Here is a 13,234-nt window from a genome sequence, read left to right as displayed (position 1 = left end):
AATGCCTGAGTGAATGAATTGGAAAGGTGAAATCGAGGGTGACTTCTTCCTTATCATTTGACTTGTACCAATGTTGTCATGCTTATGTAATAAATTATCATTTAAAAATAAAACACATAAAATGTTTTTAAAAGATACTTTTGATTTTAAAAGTACTTGTATGGTATCAGGTGCTTACCCCTAAATGGGATCATAAATCTCAGCCTTCGAATTACCTCCAGAAGTTCTAACTCTTGCAGAATTGCTTAGATTTTTAGGAAAAAGTAGCTAAACTATTAAAGATTGAAGCTGTCGATTTCATCTTATATGAAACAGCTCTGAGGGACTGAATCTGCTTGCCGAGGTAGAAGTAGCAGCAGGCTAGCTCTGTGGTAGAGGCCGCTGGCTTTGACCTGGGCCGATCCTGCTTTCCAGTTCTGACCTAACAGTTACCAGCTGCATGACTTTGAGTAAGTTACTTAATGTTGCTGAACCCCAGAGAAGCATCCCCACTATAACACGGTAACATTGGCGGTAGTGGTGTGTGTGTGTGTGTGTGTGTGTGTGTGTGTGTGTGTGTGTGTGTGTGTGTGTGTCTCAGGGTGGGAGGTCCTTACAGGAATTTTGAGGAGAAGAGTGTATGGCAAGGCGCCTGGAGCCCAGTGGCTGATATAATACCAGTGCTCAATAAATGGCAGTTGATTATTGAATTTCTAATAAAATCACCATAGGAACATCCCCTTATTAAATCTCATCTGCTTCAGGCTAAATGTGTTAAATATTTCATGTGGATAATTCAAAGAGCCCACTGTGTTTACTAGGTTTCCTTTGACTTAAGAGCAGAAATGAGTTTGGCAGTTCTTCCCTCTCTTGTGGGAAACTCAGAACCCTTTCGGTGCATGCGTGTGTTCTATGGGCTCCCTCTGGCTGAGGTGGGCTGACATATCTGGGGTTTGTCATCTACTGCCTCACTTACCCACCAGGCACCTCTGAAGGGTCCTGTGGCCCGCCCCTGGTAGGCCCTCCAGAGGGCCTCTGGCAAGCCTAGAGCTCTAGAGGGCTTCTAACACAGAGACCTGCCCGGACTCCCTCTGAGGCCCTTGCTATCTGCCTTTGCTCTTCAACCCCCTCCCCCACACCAGCCAGCTCCAGACCTCCTCCCTGTCCTCCCCTTCTGCCACCTGTTGCTTCTGAAAGGTTTTCTCACCTCCTGTTTTACTGCAGAAGAGATGGCAGAGGCCTTCGAGGAAGGTCCATGGACGATGCCTGGGAGCAAAACCCCAGTTCTTTGAGAGTTTCTGAGGCTTGTTGTGGCCACTTGCAAAGATTAACAAGATGATACTTCTGGGGGCATGAGAAGCCTCAGCTTTTCCATTTTCTCTTCCTTTCCCTCCCTCTCTCTCCCCACTTTCTTCCTTCTCCTCCTCCTTTTCTTCTTCTCCTTCTCCTCTCTCTCTCTCTCTCTCTCTCCCCCTGCCCCTGTCTCCACCCCCCCCAGCTAACATCTGTGAGAAGAGGCAGATGTGTATCTTCCAGTGGTGATGATGAGGCAATGGTGAGACATTCTCTTGTGGGTGGGAGGGGGGCGGAATAGATACATGCATCTCCCCAAATCTTTACACCAGGAGCTGGGAAGGGAACTTGAGAGTGAAACAAGAGTGGGTCTCTCCAAAGGTGGGGAATGAGATGGGCGTGTGGATATTGTCAGTGGGGTCCCCTTGGCAGTGAAGTGGCCATGAGACAAGATGGGAGAAAGGCCCTAAAGGCTACCTTGCCTCCTCTCTCTTTCTTCCAGTCTCCTTGAGATCCTCATAGCCCCCAGCCCAGCAGTGACAGCCTGAGAGAAGAGGGGGAGGTTGTCCCCACTGCAGCGGGGTCTGCAGTTATGAGCAGGAAGAGATGCCAAACTGCTGAGGACAGGAGGAGAGGCAGCACGGTGTTGCTAGCCAGCTGTGTGGACAGTCACGGGATCAAGGGCACACCCACATCAGGAATGTCAGAGACCAATCCCACCAAAACACCCTCATATACATGTGCATTTCTATATATGGAGATGCATATGCTGCACACAAAACTGCATCTATACGCAGACTGGATGGACGTGTTTAGATGTTGGCAGCTACTGGGTTCCACTGCCAGCAATAAAATCAATCGCACAACAAGCATCTGCTTAAACACCACCTTTCCTGCAAGTTCTTCCCCAATCCTAAAATGGCACTCTTACTTTATGACCCCCTGTGCACCTTTCCTTCTTAATTCTTTTCCCACAGCACTTACCAGTATATAGTTTGCTTCTTTGTCTCTCTCTCTCAACTAGAACTTAAGCCTCTTGAGGATAGAGACATTGTTTTATTCACTGCTATATCCCCAGCTCTAAAAATATGTCTGGCATATAGTAGGTGCTCAGTAGGGACAGTGGGAGGGAAGGAGAGAGAGAAGAGGAAGAGAAGGAGAAGGGAGAGAAGGTGCAAGGGAGGGAGGAAGAGGACTGGAGAGGAAGGAAGGGAGGGAGGAAGGAATTGAGGGAGAGAGATAAATGAAGAATGTGGATAAAGCCTTGTAGTTGTTTGACTAGTCTCTGACTACTTTTTATGATTCCCAGCCCAGAATTCTGCATTGAGGACAGCTCAGATTATCCCAGAGAGAAGCATAAAGGACCCTGGAGACTGCCCTTGGGCTGACAAGAGTTCCCTGGAGGTAGCTCCTGGAAGTAGGCTCTCTGCCTGATGAAGCCTTCTCAGTGGCCTGAGAGAAGAGGTTCACCAGCCCCTTTGGATAGGCTAGTAGTGGCGTTGAACATTTCCTATGAGAAAGGTGGCACATGAATTACTGAATTTAAGCCTCACAGCATCATTATGAGATAGGTACTATTAATATTCCATTGTTACATTAAATTAAGGTAAATAGAGCTCAGGTGCCTTATTTGCCCAAAGGCAGTGGGGCCTCTGAGCCTAGACCCAGGTTTGATGTATCTCAAGTCTTTCCAATTCTTGCCACACCCTGCCAGCCCCCCAGGTGCCCTAACTTGGCCTCCTTGGCAGCAGCCCATTCTGTGAGCCTTAGCCTCTTCCCTTGCAAATCTAAAAAGCCTTCTCTTCTGGTTCCTGGTAAATTCATTCCCATGAAGGTGCTGGGTGCTGATAACAGCTGAGTTGTTAATCTCAGAGAACTGAATGAGACAACCCTGTAAAGATCTAACTGTCCTGCTCCAAGCACAGGGTAGAGATAAGCTAATAATCACAGAACAGAGCCTAGCGTGTAGTAGGAGGACAGTAAGTTTTTGAGGTGTTGTTATTATTTCTAAGGTAGACAGGAAACTAAGATCCATGTTCTTCACCTCTTCTCTCCTTTTTTTCCCCATATATTTTCATTGCATCCCTACGCTAAAGTCTTTCACAGTTGAAAAAATTCTCTCGTGCACATTATCTCCTTTGGGCTTTGAAAGGAGTCCATGAAGTAGCCCAATAGCTCCATTTTTCAGATGAGGAAACAGGCTCCCAGGCCAACGCCGTGTCTACCATTCATCCCGGCACCACTTTCTTTCTCCTATCCTCTGTCCTCAGTCCAAGAAGAGTCGTCAAACGCTTGGAATACAGAAGAGAGAGAATGATATTTGTCTTCTGTCTTGTTTTCTTCTGTGACTCTGGGCACTGGATGTGGTTTCCAGGTCATGTTTGGCAGGAATCGCATTGTTTGCATGAAACAGGAAAATCTCTGCCAAGCTAGCCTGGGTAATCTCTAGCTTTCACTCTGAAGACACTGGAAGATGTAACAGTTTTCTAGCACTGTGTTTGAGGGCTTGGCTTGAAGTCCCATTTCTTCCAGGAAACCTTTCCAAGTGAGGGAATTGGGATGAAAGCAGAGGACCAGTGATATGTGTTAGATTGACTTGGGGCTTTACCCTTGATTTCTGTATTGTTTGAATTTTGACACACTTTTTATTTTATGATGTGATTGGTCATGGATCACGATGCACATCTGTTATTATGTAGTGATTTGTGGACTGAAGAGCTGGCAGAGAAATAGATGCTTTATGAAATTACTCACAGTTCATATGCCAGGATAACTGAAAGGTGAGCTGTGGTGTTGGGGCTGGTATTATTAACTATATGTGGCAACTGAAATTGTGAGTGTGGAACTGTGCAAAGCAAGGACTTCCTGTATTCAATTGGCTGCTAAGCCACTCCACCAAGAAATTCTATAAGCACCTAAAATTTGTCATCTCTCCTTCAAAACCTTCTTCCTTTTCTGATTCCTGTCATATCCTTCATCTAGGCACACGGGGTAAGAACCTGGGAATCATTTTATCTCCTGATCCTACTCACTCTACATCCAAGCAATTACCAAACCCTGAAATTCCCTCCTAAATATTTCATGAATCCATCCTAATCTCTCTCTCTCCCACCCTAATTCAGGCCCCTATCTTGCTCATAGGTATCCAGCAATATTCTTTTCTCAGCGTCTGCAGGCATCCCTTCAATCAGTCCTTCACACACTGCCATTAACTAAAACATAGAGCTGATGCTATGTCCTTGCTCAAAGCCTATCAATGTTACCCCCTAGAGAATAAACTCTAACATATCGCCATGGTAGACAAGGCTTTCTATAAACTGGTTCCTGTAGAAATCTGTTTTCTCATCACTTCCTGTCAATATTCAATGCCTTAGAACCACGGAACTATGCTGCAGTTGGTTTGCAATGTCTGTTTACCAGGAATATTCCCCTTCCCTGTCACTCTTCTCACCTGGCTACCTTCAATGCACCATTTAAGACTCAGCTCAAGTGTCCCATCCTCCTTTACACCCCAGGACTGGGCTAGATCCCCCTCAATTCTCCCATAGTTCTCTTACATGGCTCTATAATTGCTTTCACCAGAAGGCAGGGGCTGCATCTTATTCATCTTTGTATTCCAAATGCATGGTATATAATAAATGCTTGATTGATGCTCCTTATGCATCTGAACACAAGTTTGGAGTTGTACAGTTGCTCTGTAGTGAGCCAATGACATGGAATGCAGCAGCATGCAAAATGATTTCATTTATTTTCTTTCATTTTATCATTTTTAAGGACAGCAGAGGAGGAGGCCATACGATGTCCACTAGAGATGAGAAGAGGGAACTCCAGGGAACCTACATGGTTTATCCAGTGTACATATCTTTTACCAGGCAGATCTTCCTCTCAAAACTGGATCTTCTGACTTGAAGTTCAGGACTCTTTCTCTGGTAGATTTTAGTCCTGACTTTTGTCTGTTGGCTAAGCGTTGGGGTGCACTTCAGGGAGAGCAGGTGTTTTGCTCATGTCCACTGTTCTTCCCAGTGCCTAGAACCCCTGGTAGTACTGAATATATGTTTGGTGAATTAATTAATCACGAGTTAGTGAGTGTTGGCATAATGTCAAGTTGTATTGGTCGGAGAGGAGAAGCCAGGCATTTGAGAATGTGATAAGGGTGTGTAAAAGAGATATCAAAGCATCCCCTACTTCTAGAGGTAGCAAGCATAAAGAGGATCACTTTCTCTCCTAAACCCAGATAATAGGACATCTGTAGGGTTCCCTGGGGCTGAAGTCCCCAACACTCCAGTCTCCCTGAGCAGGTGAAAGAAAGCTTTAGCAGGCAGCTGTCTCCTACCACCCCAGCAGTGGGATTCTTGGAAAGGTATCATCACTCCTGGCTGTCAGGATGGGGCTGGAGCTTACTGGCTTCCAAGAATGTGACTGATGGCAAATTTGAGTTCAAAAGAAGATTGGATTTCAAGGCAACTGGAAGCTATTCAGTCAAAGCCAAGTGTTAGAGGGAGAGTTTCCTCCTGTCTCCTCTCTTCTTCTCTCCCTCCCTCTAGGGCAGCCCAAGGCCTGTTGAGACCTGAAAAAGAACTGACAGCGCTTGACTGTTTTTCTAATTGAGAGAAGGAGAGATGAAAAACCAGGCTCTGGACTGTTCACAAACCCAGGGAGGATCTAAGAGACACGTCTCCCTGGGAGCCCTGGTTAGATGGCTATTCGGAGTGTCTAACATGCCTGGGCTGGGCCTGAGCACCCATATCCAGCAGTCAGCATGCTCTCTCAGGAAAAAAAGAATTTACCATGCTATCTGTTGACTATAAGAAGAAAAGAAGGGGCCAATAATAACAAATTGAGTGTGTGTACAAACTTTGCAGTTTACTATCACAACTACACAGTGAAACAGTTACACAGGTACCATGAACACTTTGCAGATAAGAAATCTGGGACCAAGGGAGGTTAAAGACTTGATCATGGTCATATACCAAGCAGATGGTGGTGCAGGCTTAAAACAAGGCTCTTAATAAAAGACAGCCACCAATAACTGAGCACAGTTCTAAGCACTTTCATGCATAAAATATTTAATCCCCACGGCAACCCATGAAGTAGATTTCATTTCCATTTTATAGATGAGGAAGTAGAAGCTCAAAAATATTAAGTAAATTGCTTCAGACCAGATAGCCATTAATAGTGGAGCCAGAATTAGTTTTCTGGGTACAGCCAGTCTGACTACAGAGTCAGTCATATAACGACTAGTTGAGTGTAAATTTTCACACTCAGAAGAAAATCTCATCCACAGTTTTTTGGGAGGTCTCCACATTTGATGATATTATCAGAACCCTCTTGATTTTCACCAGATCCTTATTGGGGCAGCTGTCACACTTGGCCATGGCAGGTTCAGGGCCCTGGAGGAGAACCCCAGCCAGAAAGCACCAAGCACACAAATTTAAGAGCCAGCACACCAATGGTCAGAGGGCATGCTGACAAATGGAAATCAAAGGAATACAGTGATAGCAGAGCAAATCAAGAAAAGAGATATAACGCTCATGTGGCTAGTCAATCACTAGTTGACTAGCCACATGAGCATTAGAAGTCTGTAGAAGGAAGAAAAGACAAAAAAAGAGGGTCATTTAAGGGGAGCGCATATTCAATCATCTTATGGACTTTTTTGAGTGTTTATTTTATGCATTATCCTGTCATGCAAACTTATCTAAACCTCACATCGACACTGTGAGAAACTGAGTTCTGAGAGGCTGAGTTGCCATCTACTAGTCCGACTATAGAGTTAACAAAGACATTCTGGCTGTCAACATAAGATGGTCATTATAACTTTCCAAGGTTCCCTCCTTTCCTGGTCCTCATGGATAAAAACTGTGTAATTACTTAGCCTTCAAGACTCCTTGCAGGGAGTCAAAGGAACATAGCACACAGCATCCCTGTTCACCAGGACCTGGCAAATTCATTGGGGAAAAACACCTCTCAAGTTTATCTTTATATCTAGCTATCAACAGTGGTGAACTGGTACCTTGTTTGTATAGCTGAGTAGAGTGTTTTAGGCATGAAAAAAACTAGATATAAAGCACTCAAAACAAAACATAACAAACAAACAAGTGGAAATAACTTTTCATTCCCTCATTAGTACTAACTTTAAAACATCTATTAATAGTAATAAAACAGGTTTACTTAAAATATACCCCTCATTATGAAATAACGAAAAACACACTCTGCTCAAAAGTCTAGTGCAGAGGAGTGGTGACATGCCTTTACATAAAAGTGATACACTTCTCTAACCACTTAGTTAATTAAATCTGATTTTATTTATGGAGTTTTCCTGGCCTTTCCCTTGTTTGGGTTTTCTTCCCATCTAAACTCTTCCAATCTCTCTGATCCACCTGCTGGTAAGTTTTTCTCCTTTCTTGAAATTCCTTTGGGTCTTCTGGAGAAAACTTTCTCTTATTCATCTCGAGCCCAGCCCAAGGGGAAACCAAATAAACAAGCAAACAAAACTCAGCTTGCTTTCCAAGTACACACACAGGGAAATCAAAGAAGAATTCAGGCAGTGAATGCTATGTGTCAAGTGTATGTTTTAGACCTGAGGTTCCCGAACTTTTTCTGTTCACAAAACCTTTCGTGTCTCAGCAATTTTTTCATGGTGCCCCTAGGCCAAAGGAATTACCGACAGTTCATTTACTAAGCAATTAAGTAATTAGGTCCAAATAACTTAATAAGTATTTATGGCTTAACAACTTAGTAGCCAATTGAAAAATTAATCCTCAAAAGATTGAAAGAAAAAACTGTTTGTATTTTATTATTAAATAATCGCAATCATTTATTTATAGGCACTGCACAATTTTTCAGACCTTGGACTCACATTAGATACTGCACCACCACCCTCATTTCCTGTTCCACATTGATTTTCACAAGGAATTTTCTTAAAAATCACAGCAACTGCAAAAATACATCATGAAAAGAAATGTGGCACGATCTAATGTGGAAACCGTGCACTACCTTGACCTGGTAGTTGGCATGGTGTCTGACATTTTTTTGAGAAAATCTAATATATTCCTCAGCACCCCGTGAGCTTGCTGCAGTACCCTGGGCGCCACAGCACTCAGTAGGGAACCACAGTTCCATATGGGAAATGTGGTGAGGGCTCAAAGAAGGAACCAAACACTTACCACGAAAGTGGTTCACAGATTTCGTGGAGGCGGAGAAACTGGAGCTGGGCTTGCTGACTCAGCTGGGTGCCGAAGAAGAGATGCAAGCATGCCAAAATAGAAGAGGGTCATGTACAAAGTGCAGAGAAGCCAGATGGACTTGCTGAAGACATGGAGGAGGAAGCAGGCTGCAACATATTGTCAGGGGCCTAGCCATCAGCCCAAGGGCTGGGGCCTGGCTCACCTCCCCATGGGCCAACCTTCATCCCCCCACTCTCTGAGGGCAGAAACTGTCTTTATACCTTTGTATCTTCCATACCAAGGAGCTTTGTGTAGAGAGCTCTTTCAAAAAGTATTGCCACAGTCAGCCTTGCTGGAATGCTAATATCCGGGCCTTTGAAGGCCAATGGCACAGCCAAAGTGGTAAAGGATATCAGCCAAGGCCAGGCAGCTGGGTCAGGGCTGTCCTTCCTGCAACAGATCCCATTACGGCTAGTTTGGAGGAAATGATAGGTGAGGGAACTCGGCCCGTGTTGTTTTGGAGAACAGTCTTACAGAGAACACCAAGCGCTCATTCCCACACCTCCTATCTGCTATGTCTCCAAAGTTTACCAGGAGGCTGGTCTTTGGGAAATGCCCCACTCCCAGGCAGGACTCCCCAACATGCTTCTGTGCCCACGAGGCAGCCCAGCTGGGACAGGAGCCCATCAGAGAGCCTTTGTGTCTTTTTTATTTACAGTGTAAACAGCATTTAGGCTGCAGCTTTGCAAGGCCTCAGTCTATTTGCTCAGGTAAATCCATTCGCCCTGGATGTGGTTTCCAGGCAAGATCTCAGGCCATGAAGGCATAGGAGGCTTTGTGCAGTGACTTCTGGATTCTTCCTCTTGCCAGCCATCACAGGAAGAAGAAGAAAGAAATCCTCTGGCCTTCGCTGCTTTTACATTTCCTCTGTTTATTTACATTGCTCCTAAACAGATATTCTCCCAGGAAAAAAAGAGGACGCTTCCTTGTCTATGTGCTGTCCTTTCCTGCACACAGCACTGCTTTAAATAACAGCTCTCTTGGGAACATCACTGTATAACAAAGTTCATTGGATGGAAAGAGAAGTCAACAATAACAAATGAAGTCTTCGTAATCAAGGACCGTACAGCAGTCTGCATCTGCAGCTCTTTTCAACTAAATTATCCATTTCTGATAAATAGATGTGTTGTTTGTAATTTACTGGTGTCAGCACAAATATCGGTAGGTTTGTAATTGGTGGTATCTCTTATTTTGAGAAAGAGCTGAATTCTAGCAAAACGAACACATAGTGGATTCTCTTTCCAGAGAAGCCTATTGTTTTTCTGTTAATTCCCTTCATAAAATTGGAAATGCTTTCTTTGGTCTCCTACAGGTCTGGGTTTACAAAGAAGCAATCCAGAGACATCTCAATTCCTCCTAGTTATTTTGTCCTGAATTAGAGTAAATTACCACTGGTAGGTTAGTAATGCTTCATGAATCAACCACCTAAGCTTCTCACGGGGTCCTTGCCCCGGAGAAAAATTCACATACCCTCCCTTTAAATGTGCCTTTAAAAGTAAAATCTGTAAAACTGGTTGTGACTACTGAGCAGCAGTCCCAAAGACAAGATAAGAAAAGTAAGTCTAGGTGAAATTTGGAAATTCTCTTGAAACTCTTCATTATTGATCAATGCTGGAGAGAACTCTGAATTTTCTTTCCTCCGGGGTGGAGTAGGGTCTCTTAACTGTCCCTTGATGTTAACACTTCCTCAAGTCAAAGCCTTTCCTGGAGGCTGGGAATGATTTACATCTTCACCTGAGCTGGACGTTAAAAACAAAAACAAGCTTACGGCTTAGGGAATATAGTCAACAATACTGTCATAACTATGGATGGTGCCAGGTGGGTGCTGGACCAACCAGGGGATCACTTTATAAATTATACCAATGTCTAACCACTATGCCGAACACCTGAAACTAATATAATATTGAATTTCAACTGTAATTTAAAAAACATGTTTTTAAAAAAGCAAACAAAACTCTGGCTTTTGTTCTGTTCTTCAATTACCTGCTTTCAATAAATTCCTGCCTCCTCCCCACAGGAACGCACTCCGAGGAGGCAAGGATTCCACCTGTGTCTGCCCTCCACGGGTTCATCCCAAGTGCCTCAGCGCAGGGCCTGGCACCGTCAGTGTGCAGCAAGTTCTTCCCAAGGAAAGGAGTGAGAGGAGCAGCAAGTGGAGAGCAGTACTGTGAGGCTTGCGAGGGGCAGAAGGCACAAGCGGTACTCGCCTCAGAGCAGTGGAAAAGCCTTGTTTGGGACCGAACTCCCTTCTCTAGCAGCCTCATGAATACTTAAAGACCTCAGTCCTATTTCCCACTGTCCGGGCACAGCACCCTCTGCTTAAATGCAATGGTGAGTGAACTAGTTTCCTGGAGCTGCCTTGCAAATTACCACAAACATGGTAGCATAAAACAACAGAAATGTATTCTCTCGCAGTTCTGGAGGCCAGAAGTCTGAAATTGAGGTGTTGGCAGAGCTGCACTCCCTCCAAAGTTTCTATGGACAAATCGTTCATTGTATCTTGCAGGTTCTGGTGGCCCCTGACAATCCTTAGACTTCCTTGGCTTGTACCTCCATCATTTTCATCTCTGCCTCTCTCTTCACTTTGCCTTCCCCTCTTCTCATAAGGACAGCTGTTGTCGGATTTGAGACTCACTCTAAATCCAGGATGATTTCATTTAACTTAATTCACCTTAGCTTAATACTATTTGCAAAGACTTTTTCCGAATAGTCACATTCACTAGTTCTGAGTGGACCTGTTTCTTGGAGGCCGCAATTCAGCCCGCTGCAGTGAGAATCAATGAGTCCTTCAACGAGGTCTTACAAGTGCCAAGTGCAATGAGACCATTACTTAGGATGATCTGATTATTTAACAAATGCTAAGATGTTTAGATGTTTCAGTTGCCAAGTGAACGCTGATTTTGGATAAGCAGTGTGCAGCCGGATTGCCCAACTGCATTTATGTCCTTGTTCATTAAGCAAAAAGAGATCTTATTCCCCACTGATTTCATGTAGAGAACATCTGGGGCTTTGACCTTATCATCTGTCGTTGTTATCTAAGCTCTGAGCCAATATACTGAACACAAGGGAGCTGAGAAGCAGTGAGATGTTGAGTAGAATTCCATCCCTTGGAAGCACTTGCTTATTGAATGTTTTTGGTGCTTTCACACTGAGTAGGTTGCTGTTCTCAATGTTGAGGGACTCCAGGCTAAGATGCGGTTGAGAGTGCAGGTTATAGAAAGCTCGTGGAGCCGTCAATAAATATTTTTTACATACACCTGGAGAATTAAACTAAAAGCACATGCTTTTATTTTATTCACAACAATCTCATTAAAAAAACAGCTTGCTAAGTGCCTTGCTAAATGTCAAAATACATTACATCTACCAATTGGCCAGTTCTATAAACTTATCAGAAAGAGGCTTTTATTTGACAGGATTTATTCTCAGTGAACCTATATCAGTTCCTGGTGATCACTGCTGAAAGATTGATTCTAAAATGTTGGTGTCAACAGCAGGTTTACCAGTGTATAGTTTCTGTAATAAAACTCAAAAAAAAAAAAAAAAAAAGGACATTTGCTCATATCCTGTCAACTGACATTCCTTTAACTTTCCAGGAATTTGCAGAGGTTACTGACAGTGGCTTTTCTTATAAGAAATTAACTCAACTGTATGAAATAAAAAATCCTGTGTACAGTGAATCCTTAGTGTGTGTGTGTGTGTGTGGTGTGTGTGTGTAAAACCCGCTTTTGTCTAATTAATTCTCAAAACAACCCTACAAGTAGGCATTGCTGTTAAGCTTTTACAGATGAGGGAAACAGTTGAAGCAAAACAGATGACAAGAAATTTCATTTCATGAAAGCTGGACATTTGAAAGGAAACACTTTTTTTTGTAAAGGTGAAGTTTCTGGTGCCAGAGAATGTCCCTTCATCTGGATAAGGCCACCCATGCACACAGGTTCCAACACTGCTGCCTTTGTGTTGTATGTAGCTGGTGACATCTGAATGGGGACCGGCCACAGATGAATGAGAATCTTGTGGCTGTTGTCGAAAGTCATAAATGGTTAAATCAGGACTCCATGCCGGTTTATGCCACATTCATATCTGCTCATGTCTCAATCTTAGAACAATTCCTTCTTGTTTAACCCTCTGAGATACAAACTGATAATGTTTTTAAACAATTAATTCAGGTCAATGGTTCATATTAAACTCATCAGAGAGAACTTTAAACAACAACAGCAACAACAATAAAATGATATCTAGGCACTTCTCCAGACCAATTTAATAAGGTTCTGTAAGAGAGAGGCAGAGAATTGGCATTTTTAAAAGGTTTCCCAGGTGATTCCAATGTGCAGCTTGGGATTTGAACTACTGATTGAATATCATCTCATTTAAAGTGGTGAGATCAGAGTTTCTCAAACTTAACTGTGCATACAAACTACCCAGAAGCTTGTTAGAAATGCAGGTGCCCAGGTGCTTCCACTAGAGATTCTGACTGTAAGTCGAGAGCGGAGTCCAGGAATCTGCATTTGTAACCAGCATCTCAGATGAGTTTAATGCATATAAATCCCTGGACCGCATTTTAAGAAACAACGGGCAAGATGCCCTATTTTGGCTTATCTTGGACTAAAATTATATCTTTTCGTCTTCTCTGTTTCCCATTCCAATGTGAAAATCAGCCTTATTTCTGAAAAGTATTTAAGTAGACTAGGAGTCATATTAGTCAGGTTAGGCTCTGCTGCAGGAACAAAAAATCTTCCACG

This window comes from Pteropus medius, unplaced genomic scaffold (genome assembly GCF_902729225.1).
Source record: "Pteropus medius unplaced genomic scaffold, Ma_sr-lr_union100, whole genome shotgun sequence".
Taxonomy (NCBI): domain Eukaryota; kingdom Metazoa; phylum Chordata; class Mammalia; order Chiroptera; family Pteropodidae; genus Pteropus; species Pteropus medius.
The sequence above is the reverse complement of the archived record's forward strand: the minus strand, read 5'-3'. Positions refer to the sequence as shown.